This window comes from Talpa occidentalis, unplaced genomic scaffold (assembly GCF_014898055.3).
Source record: "Talpa occidentalis isolate TD23 unplaced genomic scaffold, MPIMG_talOcc4v2.1 talOcc4.8, whole genome shotgun sequence".
NCBI lineage: Eukaryota > Metazoa > Chordata > Mammalia > Eulipotyphla > Talpidae > Talpa > Talpa occidentalis.
Window position 1 is genome coordinate 4,849,045 of NW_023605194.1, and position 13,502 is coordinate 4,862,546.

Consider the following 13,502-nt stretch of genomic DNA (forward strand, 5'->3'; position numbering starts at 1 on the left):
TGTCATGGGAGGTGACCGGCCACCGGGGCAGAAATGGTGAGCCGCCCACTCCTGAAGCCCACAGGCTGCCCGGAGCAGCCTGCAGCTTTGAAATCGGGCCCCCGCTCTCTGTGCTCACGTGTCCGTGAGGAACTATTTTTCTACCACCAAGAGGAAGGAAAGGAATTCTCCAAATCTCCCCCAAGCCCAGCCCCCTGTGCGGGTGTGTGAAAGCTGGTGACCAGAGCAGAACTGGACCATAGGCCAGTGGTTTTTGTGGCTGCTGCATCCACCATTTTGCCCATAAGTGGCTTATTTGCACAGTCCCATTTCCCTGGGGTCTAATTTTAAGATGGTACCCTGGGGTGGACATGGGTGACATGGGCCAGGAAAGAGCAGCATCAAGGATCGTGACAGTCACAGAAGAAAGCCGTCCGTCGGTCCTTCCTTCCTCGGGCCCTAAGGAGGAACACGGAGGACACAGGGCTTTTAAGCCGCCAAGAAACCCTGAACACTTGCCTTCCTCCCGGGTCCCCGGATGCAAGGATGGAGGTGACAAAGGTGGCTGGGGTGGTCCCACCCTGTCTCCAGGACTAGATGTTTATGGCCATCCCTTGAGTATAAGGCACGTTCAATATTACTGATGGCCAAGGCGGCAACCCCAGAGAGCAGGACCTCGGCATGAGCTGAGACTTCTTGCCTCTCTTCTCACTGGCATATACCCCCTCACTCCTTAAGCTGCATTTTCCTAGCTGCCATCTTGACAGATAATACAGAACCCCTGAAAGTGAGCAGCAGCCGCGTGAGGGAGCAGTGGCTGCGAAAGCAGCAGAGACTAAATCCACAAGCGAGGGCCGGGTGTTGGGAGGGAGGTTTGGAACAAGGTGGTGGGAGGATCAGAAAAATGACTGTAGTCCTGAGTCTGGAGAGATGATGGTCGTGGTTACGGAGCAGGCCCGCAGAGGAGGTGAAGGCTGCAGCGGGAGTGTGATGCTGCTGGGTGCCCCGGAGATACCTGGGCTTGAGGGGCAGGGCTAGGTGAGAGCTGCAGTGAAGCTGCGGTTGTGCCATTTACGCAGGGAGCTCAGTAGAGGAAGCCCTACAGGCAGGTGCGGCTCGCCAAGGGAGACAGGCTCATGGAAGTGTTTATGTGGAGCCATTTCTGAATCTGCATAAAGGACGAGACTTAAATTACCCACAGAAGCCGGTGGCAATGCGATCAAAACCCTGAGGAGGAGACAAGCTCTTGCCTGATGCCTATTTGTCAAAATACTCACGGACCCCTTCGTCGCTGAATTGGGGTGGCTGACTTGCTTATTTTCCTGAAAGCTCTAAATTCAAATATGTAGGTTTATGTTTGCCGGTAATTAGCATGATATATCTATTCAGAATGACTGCAGCATCCCTCCCCGGTAATGAAAGTGATTAACTACCGATTAGAGCAAGTATCCAATTTCGTGCAGTTTCCCCTGGTCTGTGCCACAGAACCACTAGCATTCTAATTGTAGACATGACAAGTTCCAGGTAATTATTGTGGAAAGAGCAGTAATATTAAAAATATTGGTTGCCGCTCTTATTACATTTGCTCTAAACGCAACCAAGACTTACTTTGTATCTCAGCTGCCAGTCATGTCATCAGACCATTTCTGTGACTGGTTTGGAACAACTGGTTTTTATTTCCCTTTCTCAGAGCCTATTACAACAGGTCTATTAACAGCTCTGGGCTCCCCATTTTGTAAAGCTTTCATTAAGTGAAACAAGCTAAAAAATCACTAGTAGGTGCCTTTAGCAAAGTAGGGAGGTAATTATCTCATTTACAGATAACTACGTGCATTTCATTTTTCAAAGCACAAAGAGAAAACTAGCTCTAAATGACACTTTCTCGTACTTATTAAATTCACTAGAGAAATATCAAATTAGGAGTTTTCAGTACAAATGCCATCATGAACTCTGACAGCAGCTATCAACAACGGGGACATTTGGGGAAATTTCTTCACGCCTGGAATGGAAATCCAGGAGTTCTGGGAGCTTGAAAAGAGCTTTTTATCATGTTACTTCATTTACCTGGCTGGTTTATCTGCGAGCAAGCCAGGCACAGTTGCACAAGCCTGGTGACCCTGGGCACCCGAGGGAGGCCAGAGCCTCCAAGGGCAGGTGACTTAGCTGGGCAGCAGGAGCACAGAGAGATGGCTAAACACCAGCAGGTGATCTAGCACGTCAGCACAAAGAAGGGTGGGGTCACAGCCACAGAGGGAGACCCAAAAAGGCACAGGGGAGCCTGCTTCAGCAGGGTCTTGAAGGATGAATAGGAGTTCATCAGCTACAGAAAGGGGAGGAAAAGGCACCTCCTGAGAGATAACTTCCAGGAGGCACTGGAGTTTCACAGTGTCCTTAGAATGAGGAGAGACGTTTGGAGGCTCAAAAACTGTACAGTTAAAGCAGCTCACTAAATGGGGGCGGTTTCAGAAAGCCTCTCTACTTGGCCCCACCCCACCCCCGCCTTGTTAAAAATATTTTTTACTGAGTCAGTGTTGGCTTACATCATTGTTTCCATAATAGAAGAGTAGGGTTTCCTCTCCCTCCCCTGCCTTGGTAAGGCCCCTCTGATAACAAAACATGGCCGACTATATAAGCACTCAACACAAAGGAGATGACTAAATAAACCCCTCTATGCACCACCAGTGGGGTCCGCATAAAAAATGCAAATGCTTAGAGCACTGTTTTCAAAACAAGAAGCAATATTGGTCAGGTGCTCTCCAATAGGTAAAATCCCACAGGCCACAGAACACGCCCCCAACATTCTGGGGGTTTTTTCTCTTCCCCCTCCTTCTCTGCATTTTTCAAGTTTTCAAAATTGAACTTTGTGTGTGTGATTAGAAAAACAAAGGAAAAAATAACGTGCACAGGGAACACGCTCTAGGCAGGGCCTGGAATCCAGAAGAAGAGCAGAACATGTGAATCCTGCCTCCCACCATCATATGGCCGGCAACCAAAGCCAGCTTGAAATCTGCCCAAGGGTTCATGAGTTACTGAGTATCTACCTGGTTTCCACCAGCACAAAGATTAAAAATAATTCACCTCACTGGAGCTGAGGTTCCCCGCCACCTTCCATGCTCATCACCATGGGGCCCAGAAGCCTCCGAGGTCGCCATCTTGAAATGCCCTGGTTCCAAGGCAGGCAGATCACTTGCTTGAAATGGGGACTCTCTGAGGTGAGGAACCCCAGCCCCAGGGCCTCAGAGCTCCCCACAATGGTCTAGAGGACAGAGGGGTGGTGCACTGCTGGCCCAGGAGGCATTTTTTGGTTTTCTGTGCTCATCTCAGACCCCTCCACCGTGTTCCTGGCTTTCCTTTTAACATGCTGTATACAGCAGGCAGCCTGCTGCGAGGGAGACCGGGGCTATAAACCCGATTGATGGATATGATCCATCACCATTTTTAGGGTCCGTTGCACAAACTATTTTGACAGTTGAGGCCCATAAATTAACAAGCAAGCCCGATGTGACACAGTGAAGAGGGTGCTGTGGCCGCTTCCATTTAACCACCAGGTGATCGCTCAGAAACTCGGGGTGCAGAAGGTGCAAAGGCTGCCTCCCTCTTTTGTTCCTGCTTAGCTAGAAGATAAATGTCTGAAACTAAGGACCCCGGGCACTCAATAATAAAAACCTTTTAGAGAGGAGAGCCTTGCACTAGTTAAAAGAAACCTGTTCCATTTTTCTGGGGGAAAAAATGGAAGTAAGGTTTCCCAATGGCAGACATCAAGCCCTTTTATTGAAACTAAAAAGTTCGAATCCTCCAGGGAAGAAAAGGCCACAAGAAAAAGGAGAAAGGGAGAAAAGAGAGAAGGAAGGGAGGAAGGGAGGAAACAAGTGGGGCCAGCAGACCCGTGACAGAGGGCAGCGGGAAAAACTGCTGAGAAATTCAAGTGAATGAGCCAGAAACGGTGCACTTGAGAGGCTCCACGCACCTTCTCAGGTGTTAGCAAGACTAATCAGAAAATCCTGGCCGCGGAATCCCGGACGAGCTATTACGGGACTCCACGGCACTGTTTGCTCAAAACAAATCGAGGCAGCAGGTTTTAATCTCTAAAGAGAAGGAAACTCCTATCTGAGTGGGAGGTTTAGATCCTAAAAGGCTTTTCTATATACACACTTCACAGAACACAGCCCCCCAAATGGACTTTTTGTTCACATCAAAGTAATTATTGCCCAAGACAAAGCAGGGCCTAAGAGATGGCCCTTCCTCAAGGGGCCATGAACGAGCGCGTGATTAGAAAGAGCCGCAAGTTAGATCAGAACACCCATTTCATAATTGAGTGAAATGCACTCCTTCTCCTTACGAAAGTAATTCCCTGGGGAAAAAAAAAAATCAAGTGAATTGAATTACCCAGGTACAAATGGTACCCTTTCAGCTGAGCAGACATCACCCCGTATTTCAGTCTGAGCAACTTTTAAATTACTTGGAGAATTCGTGGAATGTTTTTCAGTTTGACAGCTGTCGAGTCCAAAGGCATGCTGCTATGTGGGAAGCCAGCCCTCGGAAGATTTATTTTTTTAATGGATTGGAAATTAAAGGGGCTTCAAAATGCCCTGTAGAGACCCAGCTTGGGGATCGGGCTGGGTTACAAGGAGACTTTTCCTTACAAGTGCTGAGAATTGGGACTGAAAGGGGAGGTGGGAGGCGCTTGGATTGTGTCCACATGAAGCCAAACAAGTGTTTGAAAAGTGAAAGATGCAATCGAGCCGGCGCACTATTTTGTCTACGCAATTCCAGAATACCTGGTTGCTGGGATGGTCTTCCACCAACTCTGAAGTCAAGGACGGAGCCAGAAAGGACCAGAAAAGATGACCCAGTAAAGAAGAGGAAACCAAGGCACAGAATGGGGGAGGGGAGGACTTGCTCCACTTCCTATGACCACCACTCTCACAGGAATCCCCCAAACCACAGACAGGAACCCCAGGTTCGGCATTTTCATGGAGGAGGGGCTGATGGGTTGCCAGATTGAGCAAGTGAAAATCCAGGAGGTTCATTTGAATTCCGATGTACAGTGAAGGGCTTCTTAGTGGATGTCCTCTGCCAGGTCGGGGGCATACACAAAGAAAACATATTGGCTGAGTATCTGAAACTCAATTTAACTGGGCATCCTGGATTTTATGTGGCAGCCCTAAGAGGGGACATTCCTTCGGGACAGGAACAGAAGGTGATGCATCTCCTCCCCATCCTACAGCGACCAGACCATGAGGGACACGCAGTGTCCCCACGCCCCCATGGAGGAATGTCTGGGAGCCAAACTGGCAGATGAAGTCAGTGGACTTAAATGCTGCCTCCAAGATCTTGAGTCTACACGAAGAAGAACCTTCTGGAACTTCTTTAAGGCCCACAAAGCCCAGAGGAAGGTAGGTGCCGTGTGGTAAGAAGTTCTGTGAGCCTAGTGCTTCCTGCAAAGTGGCTCAGTCAGCCTTCCCCATGGTCCCCAAAACAGGCCTCCAGGGTTTACAGTGGGAAGTCTGATTCTGAGAGATGACTGATGAGTGTAGAAACTTCCCAGAGCGGTCAATTCCACAAACAGCAGCAGTAAGTCTCTCTAGAATATCGCCACCCAGGCCAGCCCCTACAGATGAGTCTTAACCTAGTTAATCTTTTCAACAACCCTATAGGATTGGTAGATTGTGTGCCTCCTATCCCAATGTAGAAACAGCAGCACAGAGTAGTTAAGACATTCCCCCGAGTCACACAGCCAGCACTTACCCAGCCGCCCGCGCCGTGATCTCCATCACACAGCCCTGCTGCCATGGCAGCTGTGCCATCCAGAGTTCATACCCATACAGCCATGAAGGACCCCGATTGGAATGCGAAGCCAAGGCAGGCTCCCCCTCAGGCTGCTCCAGCGGGGGCCTGGGGCCAGCCTGCTCCTCCGGCCTGTGCCTGCAACAGCAGAAGGATGCCTGTCGGGAGGTGCTGGGGGAGGCCGGGGTGTGGCATCCTCCGCGCCCTCCACTCTGAAAGGCAGATTTGGTTTGCTATGGCTTTCGACAGAACCGCTATAAATCAGTGTCCACTGGATGGACATTGCCCTTCCATTCCTTTTGCGTCCCCCCTTACAAGAGCTGGAAGAGTAGGTCTTGGCCCCAGGTGGTCGTTCCACCCACTGAGACTTCTGCCTGGTATTTAGAGACGTGGGTTCACCCCAAGGTGAGCTCTCGGTGATAATTCAACACAAAGCAGCAAACACTTCTCGCAGGTCCATGTGCCTAGCCCTCTGCCCAGCCTGGCAGAGAAGACACGGGAGTACCTGGAGGAGTGCCATCTGCATTGGCATAGCTGGGTCTCCCAATAAAACACCATAGAGCAAAGTGTGGTTCTCGGCCTTGGCTTCCGAGAACACGGAGATGGAGTGTTCAACTCTGCAGTCAGATGACCACCGGCTGCCTGCTGCCACCGCCCCTGGTTTCTTCAGGGGGTGGCACTGTGGTCCTGATAGTAATAACTGAACTGACAGATGCTTGCTTGAGAGCTGGTCACCTCAGTGCCCTCCCCAGGCACACCCATGCCTGCCTGACACCCCCTCCCAGAGGGCTAATTGCAGCACGCCCCACAGTCAATGCCCCTGAATGACAGCACCTCGTGCATGAATATTTAGTGGAATATTACTCAGCCGTGAAGAAAGAAGGAAATGCTGTCATTTGCAACACCACGGCTGGCTCTGGAGGGCAGGATGCTAAATGAAATAGGTCAGAGAAAGGCAAATATCATACGCTCTTATATGTGGACTCAACAAAAACCTAACTTGTAGAAACAGGGAACAGATGGGTGTTTGCCAGAGCCAGGGGTATGGGGGGAGGGAGTGGGTGGGGTTGGGCAAAGGTTACAAACTCCCAGTTAAAAGCTGAGAAGTTCAACACCCTCACACCGTGGCACGCTGTCACTGCTAGCACACTGGCTCCTGCATCTGAAAATGGCTGAGAATAGATCTTAGCAGTTCTCATGACGCGTTAACAAAAATTGTAATTACGTGAGTGATGAATGTGAACTAATGTGGTGGTTGTGTCCCAAATCACGATCAAGTCATGTTGCACCCTTTAAAAAGATACAGTGCCACATGTCAGCTACATCTCTGAAAAACCGGGGAAATACTTCTTTTCCTTATAAGGTAATATTCACAGGCTCAGGGGTTCGAACCTGATGTGGCATCCCTGGCTCAAGAGCCCTGAGAGCAGACCTGGAGAAGTTTCCTCTCTCTGCCCAGCCACTGGGGCACTCCCTTGTCCCCTGAGGTCTTGTGCGAAGCAAACCTTCCTAAGGGAGCGTTCAGCAGTGCAGCTTGGAGTGAGCACATGGGCGTCGGCTCCACAGTCACTGGAATCCACAGCATGGTCTGCTGCCCTGAACCCCTCAATCCAACTGCAACCCTAACCCTCTCTTCCAGATAATTAAGAAGAACCTAATGGACCTTTAGATCCCAGAAGATAAACAGCACCATGGAGGCCGTGCCTCCCTCGCCTCGGGCAGCGCTGAGGCTCCCACCAGCGACGCCTGGCACCGTCCGTGCCCCTGGGAAGGCAGGAGGCAGCTCTTACCTGCGTCTTGCCGCTTAGGAAGATGGTGCACCAGCCGAGCGCGGACTCCAGAGCTGGGACTTGCACCCCCAAGCCCAGGGAGAAGGCAACCAAAGGGGCGCTTTCCAAGCTGACAGCTTTGGAGAAGAGGTACTTGGAACTCTAAAGCACCCCGATCCTCCTCTCCCCCAGACCTCTCTCTGGGGAGGATTTCCCCCTGAAACGCCTGCTGGACTTTGGTTTGGGAAGCTAGTCCAGAGAGAGGGGTCCCTGTTCAGAAGCCAAAAATGGGTGGGATGAGGAAATGGGAATTTCCATGGACTTCCTGCCCCAGATTCCCCCTTCCTGGGCATCTCAACAGAACCCAGCAACCCTCATCCCTGTGTCCCTTTTGAGGGACCCCCAAAATGGTGTGTACTGGTCCTTGGGGGAATGGAATGGACCCCTCCCTCTCCACCTGCCTTTATGGACCTGCACCTGGAACCAGCCAGCCCTGAAAGCCTCACAGCCCACAAGGGGGTTGTGAAACCTTTAAAGCTCACCACGCAGAACGACTCCACCCACCAGCCCTGCTTGAACTGGCTCCTAACCCAGAAAGGAACAGAATGCGTGTTGGCTAGGGAGGGGGCCTAGCAGCGCTGGAATTGCCATAAAATGAATTTTAATATTTATTTGAATTAACCAAACCCAGGTGCATGTAATCCTAGCCAGAGGCCTTTTTGTCTCCTACCTTGCAGACCTGGGCATTAAAACGGGCCCCCAGCTCTCCCTAAACAAGAGGCCTCGGGTGCTGCTGTCCCGAGCGCTGGGCCGCCTCGGCCCCAGGCCCACCGTGGCTGCCGCCCGCCCTCCAGCCCTGGAGCTGCTGCAGTAATTGGAAAAGCAACGGGCCGCTTGTTTGCCGCCTCATCCGGGAATGATTAAAGGGAGAAGTTTTTCTGACATTAGCGGCAGAAAGAGTATAGTTAAAGCTGCTTTAAAAAGGGAGAGGCGTATAAAAGATGGTACTCAAAGCACTATTAAAAGCATCGCGCTTGTTAAGACCAGTAAAAAGGCAGGGGCTCGGGAGGGAAAGGCAGCTTCCTCTCCAATTACCGCGCGGGGCACACACCTTGAAGGCCTCTTTGAATTGTGGCCGCCAGCCCCGCGCCCCCTCCGCCGGCCATTCATCCACACATTAGGGAGGAGGGAGGGCGACAAAGCTCCCCAAGTTCGCTTCTCCTTGTTCCAGGCGACCCATTTAGAGCTGAATGACTATGTTCAGAGACAGCTCTAAATGACACCCTCCACCTCTTCACCGAGCCACTTGGTTTTGTCATTTTTTTTTTTTTTTGAATCCCTGTGAAATAATTGATCAGCCCACCGCTGTCCACCTTGAAGCCCGCGCTCCTTCGCCACCTGGTTGAAATTCCTCCTTCTCTCCCCACCTCCTGCCATCCATTTTGCTCTGTGCTGTTTAAACAATACTTCATCAAATGCAGCCTGGAGCAAATAAGAAAGCTCAGTAGAGTAAATAAAAAGTCAAAAAAAAAATCACCGGCTGGAGGGTAAGTACTTTTATTCCTGTACTTTCGTTGCCTGGGGAATTATTATTCCACTGCCCGATCTGGGAGGGGGGAGGCCGAGGAGGCCGCATTCTTCACAGAATGGATGGCCGCTCTCCCTTTTCACTCCCCTGGCTCTCGAGAGCCCACTGATTATAACCAAGTGTGGCCATCCATTCCGTCTTATTGACAAAGGTCCTTAATTACCGCAGCAGCAGTAATACCTGCTATTAAATTCTGCTAAACAGAGGCCGCAAATTAGCTGCGGATCCCGGCACCTTTTGTGTGTAATTACGAGGAGTGGGATTGACGGGGAGGCCGGATAACTGACCCCAGCCAGAGCAGCGGGGAAACCTTTGTTTATCACCTGCGGTGGGGGCCAAAATGTGAAATTAAAAGCTCTCCATCAGCTGAAGGCCTGCGGAAGGCCCAGGGGAAGAAGAAGGAAAATATAAAAAAGCAACAGGCCCGGCAAACTGTGCTTACCGGTCTTTATCAGCATTTTGCTCAACTGCAATTTACACTGACAGTTGATTAACCGAAAGCTCGGCTAATTCTGCAAGTCATGCAGAGTCCAAAGTGGCACAAAATTTAGGCCCCATTCTAAGGGATATTCTATATTTCACAGAGGCCTTTAACCTGCATTTAAGAGCCTGTTTAATGCAATTGCGTACCATAAACACCTGTCACTTACATTCTGAACTTTTCACATCGCTCCTTCTGGAGACCCTGGATTAATGAAAACGGTTCCAAATACGGTAGCTCTCATCTGCAGCCACCCCGATTTATAAATTCACTCTGATGCCTACTTGGTGTTTCATTGAAGGCAATTACTAGGGGGTGGGCGGATTTCATTTAAATATATTCAACTTTCCTTTCCACTAAGGTAGAGGTAGGGTGAGCCGCCAGAGCTTGCAGCCAACAATGAGTGGTCAGAACGCAATAACTTAACACAAAATGCTTAACATCAAGATAATTAAATTTCATTAAGGTTTTAATCACTCTGAATGGAGGCTATTAAAATTCATGGGCTTCCTGGAACAACAGACAATGGGCCTGGGGCCCCGGACAAGCCTGGAGAGCCCCCTTCCAGCCTGGGCCCCGGAAAGCAGGAACTGAGGGCTGGGGAGCCCTCCTCCACCTGCCCATGGGCCATTCCTGCCCTCGGACAGAGCCTGGAGGCGCCCTAACTCCAATCAAGAACTTAACTGACTCCCCACTGCCCTCCAGACCCCCTGCTGATGCCCCAGTACAAAATCCGCACCTGCCACTCATGAATCAAGACGTGGTCACGTGGCTGAGGCCCGCCTCGCACAGGTGAGGAGGAGCTCAAGGCCCAAAGTAGTGAACACCTCCTTGCTCTGGGCTGGCCTCCTCTGGGAAGCACATCTACCATAGGCAAACTGAATGCTGTCAGCACAGAGGAGAGTGTTCCTCTGGCTACATCGCCTTCTCACACAGCGACCGTTTGTCTGACGTTCTTCCCACGACACACTGGGATCCAGCGTCTTTCTCGTATTTGGGGAAACTTGGGTGTTTGGTCATGACAGGTGGGTGGAGGGCTGGAGGGATGGGTGGATGAAGGGAGGGAGAGAGAAAGGGAGGGGTAGGTGGGCAAATGAATGGGCAGTGAGACAGCTGGAGACAGTGTCTAGAGTGATGTGTCTAGAGTCACGGTGACGCAAAACCCGGGCCAACCGACTGCCTTCCTCGCTCCCGCCTGCCTGCACTGTCTCGTGCACATACAGAGCTCAGCTCAATCTCTTTCTCAGACCAGTGTGAGCTTGCATCGCTGTCTGCTTCATAGGAGCCCCCAGAGCCTCCCAGAGATTCTTTTTTTTCAATAGTGATAGTGGGTGTTCTCTGCCACCTTCACATACTCATTGATTCGCTCAACTCACCTAGCATCTTCCCCATAAGAGTACTGAGAGGCTCCTCCTCTGTTCTCTGAGACGTTTAGCTCAGGAAATGACCTAACCTTCATGGCAGAGCAGCCAGAGAGCAGGCAATAAACCAGCTGGTAACAGGGTGAAATCTGCCCCGTGTCGTCATGCAGTAGGATGGGCCCGTCGGGTCATCTGGCCCAGGGCCCTCTAGGCAGGATGATGCCTCACTGGAAACATCCTGTTTGGATCTGCTCTTCCATCCACCAGTCAGTCTCCTCTGACCAGGTAAGATGCTTCCTCCATCACGTGCACCAAGCAGAACTTGAAAGACAGTATGGCAGATGCTGAGACTGAGGTGAGGCGCACAGAGGAATGCCCTGGGCGCCAGCGCAGCGAGGCTGGGGGGCAGGCAGGAGTTCACCCCAGCAGAGAGGGAAGAGAAGCCTACACCCAGCCAAGCACCACGTCCAGCTGGAAACGCCACAAAAATCTGTACAACGAAGCCAAATCCCCATGCCATCGGGGTGAAGTTCAAAACCGGGGTGCAAAAGCCCTGACCCTGTTGACCTCCATCTTTCCTTGGTCTGCATGTGACCGCACACCCTATCCAGGAGTGCTCGGCCTCTGCTGAGAAAGGTGTCACAGGCCCAGGGGAGAGCTGCAGACAAAAGCTGGGAGAAATGAAAAGGCTTGAAGCATCCAGCTGCCCAAGGTTGGGGGGCGGGGAGTAGAGAAGGCCCTTGGGCCCAGCTCAGAGGATCTTGAGTGCCAGGTCTGGGGGCTGGATCCATTCTTCAGGGTTTTGAGGCAGGGAAGTGATGCTATTAATTCTATCAACTCTGTTTCGGTAACAGAGTGGGGTTTTTATTCCGGTCTGCTCATTCAGCTGTAAAGATGGGAGGAACGGAGGAAGAAGACCAGGCTAGAGGTGATTTCCAAACGTCTTCTCAAAAGACAGGCTTCAAGTCCCATCCCTAACAAGTACACACTGGCAGGTTAAGGGACCACAGCAGCAGCAGGTGACGCCCAAGGTAGGACAGGCACAAGATTGCTCTAGGACATCTGGTGGTGCCACAAACGAAACAACTGCTGGCAGACAACTTGTCAAGGACACAGGGGCTAACTTGTAAAGCTAGGAGAAGAGCTGGCTGAAGAGAAAACCCAGTGCCTCATAAGTCATCTTTTTGGGGCATTGGCACATAAATTCATTATTCTGAAAATTGATAAATGAGGAAAAAAATATTAGAAAAAATGTTTTTTCAACCTTGAATAAAATAATGTATTTAGATAAATATCAGTGAACAATATAAGCACCGACTCTTTCCAGGTTCATACTGCAGCATTCACAAAAGCAAATTCATGCCCATGAACAGATGGACAGATCAACAAGATGCAGCATCTCTATGCAATGGAATATTATTTACCCATGAAAAGGAAGAAATTCTAACACAGGGTATGACATGGATGAAGCTTGGGGACATTATGCTAAGTGAAACAAGCCAGCCACAGAAGGACAAATGCTATATGATTCCACTTCTATAAGGTCTGTAGAGCAGGCAAATTCAGAGACAGAAAGAGTGTCAATGTGGGATAATAAGAAAGCTCTGGAAATGAATAATGGCCATGGTTACACATGGCCTGTCATGGTCATGTGGATGTGCTTAATGCCACGGAACTGTACACTTTATGTGGCTAAAATGGGAAATTTTATGTTATATATATTTTACCAAGATTTTTAAATTTTTTATTTTTCCTTTCAGGCATTTATTATTTTTTGGTTTTGTTGAGGTGACATTTGGTTTGCAATGTTGTTACCACAATTTAAAAAACATGCAGAAGTTTTATTGAGGGTTTCATCATGACAGAGTCAGTGGACACCACCTGAACCCGGATCAACCTCAGTTCAATAAAAAGGGGGACACCAGACATCTCGGTGCCTCTCGACATGATGCATTCAGTCCACGGCTACATCCCCACAGTGTTATTACCCAAAATGTCCTGAATTTAAAATAGTCACTGAATTTAAACACTAGTTTACAAGACCTTGGGGAGTAGAACAAATTATAGGATATCAAGTAAAAACAACCAGCAAAATCCAGGCCATGGGCATTCTACAAAATATCAGTGTGTTATGTGAGTCTTATTCAACTCCTTATTCAAACCAACCATGTGTAAAAAGATTTTTTTGAGACAGCTGGGGAAATTTAAATATGGAAGAGGTAGGTGGTCATATTACAAATTATTCATTTTGTTTGCTATGACAATGGCATAGCTGTTATGTTGAGGCAAAAAAGTTCTTATCGGTTGAGGTATTTTTAGGTGACAAGACATGCTATCTGGGATTTGCTATAAAATATTCCATAATAATAGTATTGATGATGACACCGATGATGATAATAGCGTTAGATTGAACTAACACTGCCGAAATATCCATTGTTATTGCTGAGTTATAATTTTTTTAAAGATTGATTGATTGATTGATTGATTGATTTATACATACATACATACATACAAGCACTGGGTACAGTCAGAAGCGC

The 13,502-nt window shown here is 49.6% G+C and overlaps 1 long non-coding RNA gene across 1 annotated transcript; it reads right to left on the reverse strand.

Annotated features, from left to right (window-relative positions):
• Window positions 1–300: 300 nt before the first annotated feature.
• LOC129144971 (uncharacterized) lies at window positions 301–2,132 on the reverse strand. Its single transcript, XR_008549892.1, has 3 exons — window positions 2,044–2,132; window positions 995–1,147; window positions 301–438 (listed from the first exon to the last, which is right to left on the reverse strand). It is a non-coding gene; the product is annotated as an uncharacterized LOC129144971 (long non-coding RNA).
• Window positions 2,133–13,502: the final 11,370 nt, after the last annotated feature.